The sequence below is a fragment of the Protopterus annectens genome, chromosome 4.part0, assembly GCF_019279795.1.
Source record: "Protopterus annectens isolate FY-2018-M chromosome 4.part0, PAN1.0, whole genome shotgun sequence".
Lineage (NCBI taxonomy): Eukaryota > Metazoa > Chordata > Ceratodontiformes > Protopteridae > Protopterus > Protopterus annectens.
Genome location: NC_056733.1, coordinates 983,722,972 through 983,737,027, shown reverse-complemented (window position 1 = coordinate 983,737,027; position 14,056 = coordinate 983,722,972).

Genomic DNA, 14,056 nt, shown 5'->3' with positions numbered 1-14,056 from the left:
CAAAAAAACCCTATCATGGTTCTATAATACAGTATGCATAAAACACACCTACTCCACATGGTTCTATAATACAGTCTGCAGATGATTCAACACTTATCTGTGACTAATAATCTACACACAGCTACTCCACATGGTTCTATAATACAGTATGCAGATGATTCATCACTTATCTGTGACTAATAATCTACACACACCTACTCCACATGGTTCTATAATACAGTGTGCAGATGATTCATCACTTATCTGTGACTAATAATCTACACACACCTACTCCACATGGTTCTATAATACAGTCTGCAGATGATTCAACACTTATCTGTGACTAATAATCTACACACAGCTACTCCACATGGTTCTATAATACAGTATGCAGATGATTCAACACTTATCTGTGACTAATAATCTACACACAGCTACTCCACATGGTTCTATAATACAGTGTGCAGATGATTCATCACTTATCTGTGACTAATAATCTACACACACCTACTCCACATGGTTCTATAATACAGTATGCAGATGATTCAACACTTATCTGTGACTAATAATCTACACACACCTACTCCACATGGTTCTATAATACAGTCTGCAGATGATTCAACACTTATCTGTGACTAATAATCTACACACAGCTACTCCACATGGTTCTATAATACAGTATGCAGATGATTCAACACTTATCTGTGACTAATAATCTACACACACCTACTCCACATGGTTCTATAATACAGTCTGCAGATGATTCATCACTTATCTGTGACTAATAATCTACACACACCTACTCCACATGGTTCTATAATACAGTCTGCAGATGATTCAACACTTATCTGTGACTAATAATCTACACACACCTACTCCACATGGTTCTATAATACAGTCTGCAGATGATTCAACACTTATCTGTGACTAATAATCTACACACAGCTACTCCACATGGTTCTATAATACAGTATGCAGATGATTCAACACTTATCTGTGACTAATAATCTACACACAGCTACTCCACATGGTTCTATAATACAGTATGCAGATGATTCAACACTTATCTGTGACTAATAATCTACACACAGCTACTCCACATGGTTCTATAATACAGTATGCAGATGATTCAACACTTATCTGTGACTAATAATCTACACACACCTACTCCACATGGTTCTATAATACAGTATGCAGATGATTCAACACTTATCTGTGACTAATAATCTACACACAGCTACTCCACATGGTTCTATAATACAGTCTGCAGATGATTCAACACTTATCTGTGACTAATAATCTACACACAGCTACTCCACATGGTTCTATAATACAGTATGCAGATGATTCAACACTTATCTGTGACTAATAATCTACACACAGCTACTCCACATGGTTCTATAATACAGTATGCAGATGATTCAACACTTATCTGTGACTAATAATCTACACACAGCTACTCCACATGGTTCTATAATACAGTCTGCAGATGATTCATCACTTATCTGTGACTAATAATCTACACACACCTACTCCACATGGTTCTATAATACAGTCTGCAGATGATTCAACACTTATCTGTGACTAATAATCTACACGCACCTACTCCACATGGTTCTATAATACAGTTACAGATGACTCAACACTTATCTGTGACTAATAATCTACACACAGCTACTCGACATGGTTCTATAATACAGGACGCAGATGATTCAACACTTATCTGTGACTAATAATCTACACACAGCTACTCCACATGGTTCTATAATACAGTACGCAGATGACTCAACACTTATCTGGGACTAATAATCTACACACAGCTACTCCACATGGTTCTATAATATAGTACGCAGATGATTCAGCACTTATCTGTGACTAATAATCTACACACAGCTACTCCACATGGTTCTATAATACAGTCTGCAGATGATTCAACACTTATCTGTGACTAATAATCTACACACAGCTACTCCACATGGTTCTATAATACAGTATGCAGATGATTCAAAACGTATCTGTGCCTAATAAGCTACACACACCTACTCCACATGTTTCTATAATACAGTCTGCAGATGATTCAACACTTATCTGTGACTAATAATCTACACACAGCTACTCCACATGGTTCTATAATACAGTATGCAGATGATTCAACACTTCTCTGTGACTAATAATCTACACACACCTACTCCACATGGTTCTATAATACAGTATGCAGATGATTCATCACTTATCTGTGACTAATAATCTACACACACCTACTCCATATGGTTCTATAATACAGTACGCAGATGATTCAACACTTATCTGTGACTAATAATCTACACACAGCTACTCCACATGGTACTATAATACAGTCTGTAGATGATTCATCACTTATCTGTGACTAATAATCTACACACAGCTACTCCATATGGTTCTATAATACAGTCTGTAGATGATTCATCACTTGTCTGTGACTAATAATCTACACACAGCTACTCCACATGGTTCTATAATACAGCATGCAGATGATTCATCACTTATCTGTGACTAATAATCTACACAAAGCTACTCCACATGGTTCTATAATACAGTATGCAGATGATTCAGCACTTATCTGTGATTAATAATCTACACACAGCTACTCCACATGGTTCTATAATACAGTATGCAGATGATTCAACACTTATCTGTGACTAATAACCTACACACAGCTACTCCACATGGTTCTATAATACAGTATGCAGATGATTCAACACTTATCTGTGACTAATAATCTACACACACCTACTCCACATGGTTCTATAATAAAGTCTGCAGATGATTCAACACTTATCTGTGACTAATAATCTACACACAGCTACTCCACATGGTTCTATTATACAGTATGCAGATGATTCAACACTTATCTGTGACTAATAATCTACACACAGCTACTCCACATGGTTCTATAATACAGTCTGCAGATGATTCAACACTTATCTGTGACTAATAATCTACACACTCCTACTCCACATGGTTCTATAATACAGTATGCAGATGATTCAACACTTACCTGTGACTAATAATCTACACACTCCCACTCCACATGGTTCTATAATACATTATGCAGATGATCCAACACTTATCTGTGACTAATAATCTACACACAGCTACTCCTCATGGTTCTATAATACAGCATGCAGATGATTCAACACTTATCTGTGACTAATAATCTACACACAGCTACTCCACATGGTTCTATAATACAGTCTGCAGATGATTCAACACTTATCTGTGACTAATAATCTACACACAGCTACTCCACATGGTTCTATAATATAGTCTGCAGATGATTCAACACTTATCTGTGACTAATAATCTACACACAGCTACTCCACATGGTTCTATGATACAGTCTGCAGATGATTCAACACCTATCTGTGACTAATAATCTAGACACACCTACTCCACATGGTTCTATAATACAGTATGCAGATGATCCAACACTTATCTGTGACTAATAATCTACATACAGCTACACCACATAGTTCTATAATACAGTACACAGATGATTCAACACTTATCTTTGACTAATAATCTACACACAGCTACTCCACATGGTTCTATAATACAGTATGCAGATGATTCAACACTTATCTGTGACTAATAACCTACACACAGCTACTCCACATGGTTCTATAATACAGTATGCAGATGATTCAACACTAATCTGTGACTAATAATCTACACACACCTACTCCACATGGTTCTATAATAAAGTCTGCAGATGATTCAACACTTATCTGTGACTAATAATCTACACACAGCTACTCCACATGGTTCTATTATACAGTATGCAGATGATTCAACACTTATCTGTGACTAATAATCTACACACAGCTACTCCATCATGGTTCTATAATACAGTATGCAGATGATTCAACACTTATCTCTGTCTAATAATCTACACACACCTACTCCACATTGTTCTATATTACAGTATGCAGATGATCCAACACTTATCTATGACTAATAATCTACACACAGCTACTCCATGTGGTTCTATAATACAGTATGCAGATGATTCAACACTTATCTCTTACTAATAATCTACACACACCTACTCCACATGGTTCTATAGTACAGTATGCAGATGATCCAACACTTATCTGTGACTAATAATCTACACACAGCTACTCCACATGGTTCTATAATACAGTATGCAGATGATTCAACACTTATCTGTGACTAATAATCTACACACACCTACTCCACATGGTTCTATAGTACAGTATGCAGATGATCCAACACTTATCTGTGACTAATAATCTACACACAGCTACTCCACATGATTCTATAATACAGTATGCAGATGATTCAACACTTATCTGTGACTAATAATCTACACACTCCTACTCCACATGCTTCTATAATACAGTCTGCAGATGGTTCAACACTTAACTCTGCTACCACTTCTGTATCAGCTCTTCATTCTCAAACACAGGAATGTTTCACTTCTGTTGAATTATGGTTAGCCTGAACCAAAGCAAAACAAAATTATTACTCTTCCAACTAATAAGACATTTATCTTATGCCCTCCATTTAACATAATAGCAAAAGACAATACTGTGATCTCCCCAACAACCCATGCAAAGCTTCTTGGAGTGGAAATGGACAATAACCTAAAATTTGATTTACATGTCTACCTAACAATAAAAAGTCCATAAGAAACTTGAATGTCTATATAGGCACAAAGGGTTCCTGACCAAAATGGCCAGAATTACATTAGCACAAACCCATTTGCTCTCCACTCTACTATATACCTCTCCAATTTTAACTAATCTTAGGAAAACTGACCTATCTAAGCTAGAAGCATGTTACAATACAATTGCTAAGTTTGCATCTGACTACCCATATAGAAAAGATCATTGTACAGCTTTAAGGATACTAGACTGGCTTTAGCTTCCCAACATTATTCTTTACAACCAACTCTCTCTAACTCACAAAATTGTAACACAACCAACCAGAACCCCTGCACTACAAAATCTCATCCTTCCTTACAGTTCCAGTGGACCACTTTGCTCTAATAGGTTCATAGGTTCATAGGTTCATTGGTTGATACTAGGCTATCTGCCCTAGGGCATTTATAAGCCTAGCCAGAGTGTGTTTGGCTTTTGCCGCCCTTTTAGATTACTTGACTGTGCCTCTGTATAGTAGGTCACAGATGATAGCCCTTTTAAGGTTAGTTTACTGTGCCTCTGTCTAGTAGGGACACAGAAGAGATCCCAGGGGTAAACCTACCATCTCCCATCCACTTGTCAATATTTCTCTTGAAGAAGGTCATTGAGGGACTCTGCCTAATATGGATTGGGATTTTGTTCCAGAGTGAGGGAAGCCTCTGGGATATGAATCTGTCACTCCAGCATGTCCTATTTATTTCTGTGCTGAGGCTGAAGTTGCTGGAGCATGTATCTCTAAGGGATTTGGATTTCCTGAAGTGGAGCATGTCCATTAATTCTAGTTTGGACATGGCTTTATACGTCAGGCACAGATCGCCTCTGAGTAGGTGGTAAGCAACTGAGTAGAGCTGGAGTTTCTTTAGCCTAACTGCATAGGGCATCTGTTTGAGTCCCTTGATCCTCTTAGTGAGGTACTTTTGGGGTCTTTCCAGTTGCTGCAGGTGTCGGGTAAGGTACATCCCAAATGGGGCATTGTATTCAATTATGGGCCTGATGAGTGATGAGTAGAGGGGCACAATGACCTCTCTTGATCTAGATGTGAACTCTTTCGTGATAAGGTGGGCTATATAGAAGGTCTTTCTAACCACTTTGGCAATGTGATTGTCAAAGGAGAGATTGCTATCTACTTGGGTCCCCAAATCCCTAATTACTTCTTCCGTACTTAATGGATTACCACCTATGTGGTAATTTGTGGGCACTTTGTTTTTCCCAAAGGGGATGACTATGCACTTTTTGGCATTTAGCTTTAGGCCATGGCTCTGGCACCAGTTATCCGTCTCTGTGAGTATCTTTTGGAGGATGCTTGTGTCATTCGGCAAGTCAATTATGGCACCCAGTTTGCAGTCATCTGCAAACTTGGTCAGCCATAGTCCTCCTGTGTTAGCCTATACCTCAGAGAAATATATACCGAACAAGAGAGGTCCCAGGACTGAGCCTTGTGGGATGCCACTTGTAACTGGTTTAGAGTCTGACATGGCACCTGCAATTCTGACCATGTGGGTTCTATCCCTGAGCCAGTTTGCAACCCATCTTGTGACATAGGGGTTGATATTTAAGCTGGTGAGCTTATTTATGATGCCTGAGTGGGGTATTGTGTCAAAGGCTTTTGCGAGGTCTAGGTAGGCTGTGTGGACTACCTTCCCTTCATCTATGGCCTTGGTGACTGTTTCAAAGAAGTCAACCAGATTCAAGAGGCAAGATCTGCCCTTAACAAAGCCAAATTGGGTAGGATCCAGTGTTTGGAGGTTCCCATTGTCTTTGTTTATGAGTTCCATGGTGATACGCTCCATAGCTTTGCAGACCAGGCTAGTCAGGCTTATAGGGCGATAGTTTCCGGGGTTCGTTGTGGCACCACCTTTGTGGAGTGGGACCACTGTTGCTGTATGCCATTCCTTGGGTACATATCCTGTAGTAAGGCTGAGATTGAACAGTGACTTTATGTGAGGGTTCAGTTCTTCCTGGAGCTCATGTAAGATGCAGCCCAGGACACCGTCCAGTCCCATTGATGTTGTATTTTTTACTTTGGAGAGACCAGCTCTCACCTGTGCATCTGTGATGTCAAGGAGGCTACACTATGTTGGGATAGACATCTGCTCTTTTGGGAAGGAAGGGGGGTGTTTGCACTGAGCCTGTCTGCCAGGATATTGGCAATGTCTGTGGGTTCAGTGTATTTTTTGTCATTTTGCACTAACTCAGAGCATATCTGGGAGTTGCCACCCAGGTTCCTGTGATTATCTTTAGCGTCTTGTGCAAATTTTCTTTCGAAGCTGGCCTTAGATGATTTTATGAGGGATTGTAATTTCTTGCTATTACTGATCAGAGATGCCTTCCCTTTTTGGGATTTTGCTCTATCATGTAGTAGCTTCCTCCTTCTGTTGTATAGCTTATTTATGGCTGGGGTCCACCAGACAGGTCTTCTGCCTTTGGAGGAGTGAGTCTTGGTTTTATTTGGGATAGCATGATCCATGCATTCCTGTAGGTGTCCATAGAATGTGTTTGTAAAGGATTCTGCAGTTTGGGCCATATTTTCCACTGGCCCGGGGGCTTTGAAGGATTCCACCTCGGTTTTGAGAAGTGTGAAGTTTGCTTTTGAGAAGTTCTTCACCGTGGTTTCCTTGGCTGGGGGTGGGGATGGGATATGGATGTCCAGTGAGATTAATTTATGGTCAGATCTTACCAATGAGGGGTATACCTCTGGTATGGAACATAGAGTCCCCATGTTGGTGATGATCAGGTCCAATATGTTTTCCCCTCTTGTGGGAGTGGTGACCAGTTGTCCATAGAATTTGAGTTTATAAATTCTAGGAACCATTGGGCGAGGGTGTTGGGGCTTGAGTAGTGCTCCCAGTCTATGTTTGGGTAGTTGAAGTCACCCAATATGATGGTGTTTGGAGAGACTTTCATATTCTCCAGTGTTCTCAGGAAAGCTGAGTGGGGTTCCTGAGTTTGGGAGGGTGGTCTGTAGCAGGCTACAAACTGAAAGGCAGTTTTTCCCACTGTTAGTTGTACATGGATGGTCTCCGATGCTTCGTACAGTGCCACTAACCTGGAGGTGTGGGTATCTTTGATGAATATGGATACTCCCCCTCCTTTTGTGGTTCGGTCCAAGTCTTGGGGCTGAAAAGCATGGTATGAGGTATAACCTGGTAGTGCTGGGGTGCTCTCAGGAGCCTTGAACCAGGTTTCTGTTACTGCACAGATATCGATATTCTCCATACTGAGGAAAGCCTCGAGTGCATGCATCTTGAGGTTTAGACTTCTGGCATTAAGCAGCATTACCCTTAGTTTCTTTTTCCTTGTGTTGTCTATGGAGGTGGGTTTGTCTTTTGAGCCTTGCCTAAAAAAGGCACTATGGGGGTGGCAAGAGCCTTAGCCAATATTCGAAAGCCCAGGGATGACAGGTGCAAGCCATCCCTAGTGAAGCAACGTGGCTTGTCGAGCATGTCATCCCAGGCTGACAGACACTGGATCCCCTTTGAATGACACCAATACTTTAGCCAATTGTTAAAATTGATCATTTTGTCTTTATACTGTGGCATCATTCTTGGTGAGGGTAAGATGCTACTCAAGGTCAGGGTCATACCGGCCTGGGCTACATGATCGGAGAGCTCCTCTATGTCTCTTTTCATGTAGTCCAGGGAGGTACATCTCAGGTCATTCACACCAGCATAGACAATGACGGAGTCATATTTGTACTTACTTTGGAGTGACCTGAGTGCTTGTGTTATGTGGCGGATCCTGGCACCCGACAGGCAGCTTACAGTGGCCATCTCCTTGTTCAGCCTGGTGAGTGGGACGTCAATGTGTCTGACAATAGAGTCACCTATTACAAGTGTATTAGGTGTGTTGTTTAGCCTTAAGGGCTGTGACTGCGTGGCACACTGACTTTGTGAACTATGTGATACATGGGTATTGTTGTGGGGTAGCGGTTGCTTGTATGTCTGCTTTGGAGGTCTCTGCTGCTTGGGCAGATTTTTATTTAGAGCCTCCAAGTATGTTTTTGTGTGTTTATGTGTTTGGTTTGCTGTTGCGATAGGTCTATGTGAGACTGGATTTGTGTTGTGTGTGGTTACCTTTTCCTCCTGACTGACTGCACCAGTACTTGGTTGAGAGAGCTCAGCCTCCAGTTTGGCTATATAGTTGCATCTCTCACATATATTTGAGCTTGTTGGGAGGAGGAGAGGGTGGTCTGTGTACATAAGGCAGTTGTAACATTACCTCAAAATTCCCAGATTCATCAGCTGGACTGGAGAGTAAACCCAAAACTGACTTTTGGACATGCCAGAATAGTATAAGGAACTACTTTTTGGCTGATCAAACAGGACTAATAGGGAGCCAAGTACTTAAAGGGAGTATAAGAGGGTGTAGTGCTTTAGTTTATTAGTGCTTACTTATAAGATTACTTATACGAGCAACTGCAGGGCTTTAGAATGAAAATACAGTGCTTACTTTGAGATTTAGAACAGTTCTAAAGGAAAAAGTGAAGAGCAGACTTTGTGGAGCCGGGATTAGTTTAAACCTGTTTAAGCGGCGCTGCCCGATGCTGCGCTATGAACAAAATCGTGCAAAACCATGCAAATGCAGGTTTTAAAGCAGGGAAACTGAAAGAAATAGTAATTGACCCAAAACGGCCAATAAGCTACTAGTTTCAGGGCTAATAATAAGAACTTACTCACCATTTCCAAGGTGAACTACACTGCAGAAAAATCTTTATTTTCAAGCTATATATCTCGTATATGGAACTCCCTTCCTAACTCCATTCTCTCAGTCTCGTCGACTAACCACTTTAAACTGTCATTTAAAGCTTATCTAAAAAATAAGTGGCAATGTTCCTGTACTAACCCCTCATGAACGCTTTGATACATCACAGTATACCCCAACCCTATCCAGCTTCTTCCCCGGTGTTTAATCTTTTATTCCTACCGGCCTGTCTTAACCTTATATCTTGACATAAGTCATACTTTACAAATAGTACTAGCCTAGTTTTTTTTTTTGTCATAATGTAACAAATTTTTATTTTCTTATGTATACTACATTTTGTTTACTTTATACTTTACTGCTTATTATAATTCATGCATTAAAATTTACTGTTACTCATGGAGCTTTTTTCTCAAGCCTCCTCTGTAAAAGGACCTGTGTCCAGTCGGACTTTCCTGGTAAACAAATGTTAAATAAATAAAAATAAAAATATAGATATATAGATATAGATATAGATACAGATACACAGAGACACACACACACACATACACACACACACACACACACACACACACACACACACACACACACACACACACACACACACATACACGCACACTGCTACATACAGATATACATTGTTTATCACTGAGTCCTGATAACTGCATTTTCCATGTTTTCCTCCTTTCCTAAACAATGTAATAGAGCACGTATTGGTAAATAAAAACTGTTCCTTCTTGAATACCAGTTTATCTTATTTTAGTTACCTCACAGAAGTCAAGGTTCTCTTCTGAAATACTGAGGAACAGCACAGTTATTGGGCTATATTTTTTCATAAGTCTCACACTATTTTAATGCTTGCTTGAGTCTGAAAGGTGTTAATTTTGAAATGTTATGCATTGTTGTGATATCTGGAGTATGCTGCAGGTCCTAGCGGTCTGCATCTTAACTGTGGACTGATTCTTCATGAAATGGCTTCCAGATTATTCATTATGTTTTTCAAGCAGCTGTCCCTTTTGTAAGAGCTGTTAAATATTTTTTTGACTGCTGTAATCTACTTTTACATTTTCTGAGAACATATCTTCTAGTCCTGAAACTGAGAACAAAGCCTTATAGTGTTTAAATCATATTTTACTAATCTGATTTTTTAGTGATTATATAGTTAGTTGATTGGTTAATTGTTTGTTAAGGGCAGGAAGGTTTTTTTTAGATTAATTGTATGTAATTAATTGAAGAAATATCCATATTGGTGTACCTTACAACTTTGTTATTGGCTTGGTCATTTCCAATATGTTATTTTCTGAGTTCACCATAATCAAAATGCAATGAGTCTGCTAACTTAGGTGTCATTATAACTAATTACAACAAGAGCCAGATACAGCACTAGGAGATCTAGACAGTTACCTACTGCCACTGGCTTGGAGGGGGTCCGCTAGCCAGGGGGCTGACACAACATTTACTTTTTAATTTAAAAAAAAATGCATGATTTCTTTTCATGTTCTTCTTTAAGAACATCATCTGCATCACAAATTTACCTGCATGCACACTTGCTGTCACTTGCATCTTCCCTTCTGCATTCATGTATGAAATTTGCATACACAAAGTTCCTGCCCATGTGTGTGATGTCTGAGGTAGGAAAGGTAGGTTAGTTAATTTACCCAGGCTCAAACTCTGTACCTTGGTACAAAAGTATCTTGAGTCAAAAGCCTGAATCCTCTACACCAACTACCTCAGTGCATTTTTAAGGAATTGTGAGCTTCAATGCATTTTCAAGGAATAGTGAGCTTCAGGGAAAGATAAGTTTACTGCTGCTCATGCTAAATCTATTTTCAATCTGCAGCTGTTTAGTTTAGCAAATGTTTTTTACTGTGCTATACAATTTGTAATGTATCTAACTGCTGCATTATTTCTGCTTTTACTATTTGTGACTGTATCATTCTCTGCACTTGATTTGAACTGTACTGTTATCCCAGGTAGCATAGTCTAGATTTAGATCTGATGAATCTAGCTTGATATTGATACACTTGAGCACTAAGCTAGCCATCTTACTTTAAGAAGGGCTCCCCTGCACCCTTGTGGCAGAAGAGTTTTGATCCAGCCTTATCTGAGGTGTGGATTGCAGGAGGAAGGTTCATTGTGTGCTTTCCTATAAGTAGGTTAGCTTAAAAGTGTTTATTTTCACTTGTATTTAAGTCTTGAGTTTGTTCGTTGGTATACACCACACAGCAGGGGTTAGTGGTGCCACGTACAGACACAAATGTATTTCAACACAATTTTTCCCTAGACATCTGTCAGTGGGACCTTCCCAAGCTTTCCTGCTGCACTACAGGCAACTCAGCTGTGCACTGAGCACTGTTACCACACTTATCATCCCTAGCCTTCAACAGAATAAGCCTCTTTATTAATCCTAGATCAAAAACTGGTCTAACTAGCCCACTCCCTTCCCTAGTACTACATACAGTAAAAACCTGCTATAATGGATGAGCAATTTCCCATAATTTCTCCATCTAGCCTGATTGATATAGGCATCCTGAGGCAAAGTAGTAATTGCCTCATGTATACTGACAACCACTTACTCCTAAAACCGGTTACTATTAGATGACTGAAGATGCATTCTATCGAATGTGCCTTGGTCGAACTTAAAACAACGAAAAGGCAAAATAGCGAAGCGGCTTTTAAGCAAATTCTTTCCCAGGGAAAGAATTTGCTTGGCCGCTTCCATTACTTTGCCATTTCGTCACTGTAGTGCGATCTCGGAGTTGGTATATTTAAGTAGGGGGGTGTGGGGGGCAAAGTCCCCCACTTGTATTCTTTCAATTTTTTTTTTTTTTTTTTTGGAATAGCGATTTTTTTTCCTTAGAAAAAATCTCTGTTCTGAGCTTTCGAGATTGTATGCTATTGCTTACATGGGGTTGATTATTCACCATTTGCTTTTTTAAGCATTTGATGATATAAAATAGACCCCATAAAACAAATACCCTATGTGAGAGATGTTGTTGTTGTTTGTCTTTCGGCTTTTCCTGGTTAGGGGTCGCCACAGCGGAACTCTGGTCCGCTAATGATTGGCAGTAGATTTTCACTAACGCCGAGGTGCCAGCTCGACGTCCAACCTTCAATGAAGGCACGCCCATTTACGCATGTCTTTCGAATACCACCCAACCGCGGGGAGGACATGCAGACTCCATGCAGAAGGCACTCCTCACACTCCAGCCGAGAATTGAACGGGAGAACCTCTTGCTGTGAGGCAACAACACTACCGCTGCACCACCAAGACACATGTAATAACAAAGCAGAGATCAAACAGGTTGTCAGCACACACATTCCATCTCCCAAACAAAATAAGGGCATGACACATAAAGCCACATAAGTGGGGGTATTCACTAGAAGCCTACCAAATGACCAAAGAGCCATGAAATGTAAACCACTTAGCACACTGCTGTGCAAAGAGAAACCATTATACATAACATATATATCAATGTCTCAGCAAATATGTCCCTAAGGCAAAACACCTCAAAACCTATTCTCTTGGTCATAGGTGACTCCATAGTGAGACATACAGATATCCCCTTCACCAGGCCTGACAACGAAAAGTTCAGTCTGCTGCCTATCAGGTGTCAGGATCCATCAAATCATGCATGCACTCAGGTCACTCAAGAACAAGTACCGTTATGACTCTGTCATAGTCCCTGTTGGGGTGAATGACTTGAGACATTCCTCTCTGGACTATATGAAGAGAGGCATGACCAAACTGTCAGACTATGTGTCCCAGGCAGGTATGACCCCTAGTCCTAAGCAGCATTCTACCTTCACCCAGAATGATGACACAATATAAACAAAAAATGATTGACTTCAACAACTGGTTTCACTTCTGGTGTCTTTCCAAGAGGCTCCAGTATCTGTCAACCTGGGAAGACATGCTCGACAAGCTATACTGATTTGCCAGAGATGGTCTGTACCTGTCTCCCCAGGCTATCAGATACTAGTAAAGGTGCTTGCCTTCACTATAGTGCCTTTTTTTTTAGGCAATGTCAAAACAACAGAATTTCTGATGTAATCAAATCCATTAGAGAGAAACACAAGGCTCTGCTGCTTAATGCTGGGAGTCTAAACATGAAACTTCACTTCCTGGAAGCACACTTCACCCTAGAAGATGCTGACATCTGTGCAGTGACTGGGAGATGGTTCAAGGCCATGGAGAGTACCTCAGCTGTGCAAGGATAAAATTCCTTCCACATGTTCAGACCTCTAAATGAGCATTAAAGAACCAAAGATGGAGGTGTATTCATCTTCATTAAACCCAAGTACACCTTGAGGCTGGTCAGACAGTATGACTGTCTTCAACCACTCCATGTCCAATTAACTATAGGCAAAATACCCTACCACATAATTTCTAGCTATAGATCTCCCAGCATGAACCAAAAAAAGCACTCCACCTACCTGGACTTACTGGAGTCACTTGCCATACAGCCAAACACCTTAGTCATGGGAGATTTCAAATATCCTTCCATTGACTGGGTGACATACATGAGCACAAACATGCTCGCCCAGAGGTTCCTGGACTTTGTCAAAATAAATGCTGTGGAACAGATATTCTGCACCCCCACAGGGAGTGCAAATATCCTAGACATAGTATTCACCAACATGGGGTGCCACTGTACTCCCCCATGTGTGAAGCC